The sequence below is a fragment of the Phytophthora parasitica genome (assembly GCF_000247585.1).
Source record: "Phytophthora parasitica INRA-310 unplaced genomic scaffold supercont2.100, whole genome shotgun sequence".
Classification (NCBI taxonomy): Eukaryota; Oomycota; class Peronosporomycetes; order Peronosporales; family Peronosporaceae; genus Phytophthora; species Phytophthora nicotianae.
The window spans coordinates 23,911-25,590 of record NW_008649086.1 but is presented as its reverse complement, the minus strand read 5'-3'; positions in this window follow the sequence as shown (position 1 = coordinate 25,590).

The following is a 1,680-nucleotide window of genomic DNA, read 5'->3' as shown; positions in this document are numbered from 1 at the left end:
TGGAAAGATGCAATGGATGCCGAGTACGAGGCCTTGCTGAAGAACGGCACCTGGAAGCTGGTGCGAAGAACCAAGGACATGAAGGTCCTGAACAACTGTTGGGTATTTCGAGTGAAGTATCATGCAAACGGAGACAATGACAGGTTCAAGGCAAGGCTCGTCATCAAGGGCTTCATGCAGATTTATGGTATTGATTTCTTTGTATTTTACTCGCCTGTGGTGCGATTGGAAACTCCGCGCATCTTGCTCACGCTGGCAGCCATTTGGGACTTCAAGGTAGACCAGATGGACGTCACCACTGCCTTCCTGAACGGAGGCATCGACGTGACGGCTTACATGGAGCAGCCTGAAGGCTATGAAGTGAAAGGAAAAGAGGATTTTGTATGCGTTCTGCTGAGAAGCCTCTACGGCTTGAAGCAGGCTCCTCGTGTGTGGTTCAGACTGCTGAAGGAGTTCCTAGAGAGCGAGGGCTACACGCCACTGAAGTGTGAGGCATGCGTGGCAGTGAAGGTTCTCGATGGGTGGTTGGTGTTCATCGCTATCTACGTTGACGACCTGATACTGTTTGCGCCGACCAAAGCCATGATGAAAGTCATGAAGCATATGCTTTTCAGACGCTTCGTGATGAAAGACTTGGGGCCGATTCATTACATTCTTGGCTGGGATATTACACGCAACAGGCAAGAAAGAACGATGTTCATCAATCAAAAGAAGTATGTTAAGAAAGTATTGCAGCGATTTGACATGGCCAAGTGTAATGGATGCAGAGTTCCCAGTGATGTGAGTTTAAAGTTGTCAAAGTCAATGTGTCCTACAACTAATGACGAACGAGAGCTGATGAAGACCAAACCATATCGAGCGGTCATTGGAAGTTTGATGTATCTAATGCTGGGCACTCGGCCAGATTTTGCATTTATGGTTCGTGAGTGCAGTCAGTTCTTGAAGAACCCAGGCAATCTACACTGGTGTGCAGCAAAACGTGGACTGCGGTACCTGAAGGAGACAGTTGAATGGGGATTGTGTCTTGGTGGCGTGCAGGAAAGTCAAAAGTTGACGCACCACCTTCAGGCCTTTGCCGATGCTGACTTTGCGAATCGTGTTGTTGATCGCAAGTCAGTTGCAGGATATTTGACGCAGTTTTGTGGTAGTACGATTTCGTGGTGCAGTCAGACGGAAAGGACTGTGGCATTGCACAGGACGGAGGCTGAATATATGGCAATAAGTCTGCTAGTGCAGGAAGTTGTGCATCTGCGCCAGATGTTGAGAGATTTAAAAGTGAAGCAAGTGAAACCCTCTGAAGTGTTCGTGGACAATGAAAGCGCGAAGAAGCTCGCGAAAAACCCTGAGTTTCACAGTCGAACGAAGCACATTGATGTTCGTCATCACTTCGTGCGTGAGCGTATAGAGTTGAAGCAAATCGATGTGAAGCGAGTACCCGGCGTTGAGAATGTGGCTGATGCTTTTGCAAAGCCACTACTAAGGATCAAATTTGAACAGCACCGCAGCGCTATGGGTTTGATTTCGAAAGAGACCTTCAAGTCCACGCGTGGCCGGCACAGCGATGACAACCAGTAGGTGGGGCTGTTGTGATGTACTGGTCCTCACGGTTGGTGCCGACCCGACTAAAAGGCTTTGTTGTTGAGGGTGTGTCACTGAGGCAGTTGGAAAAGGTGAGGAAAA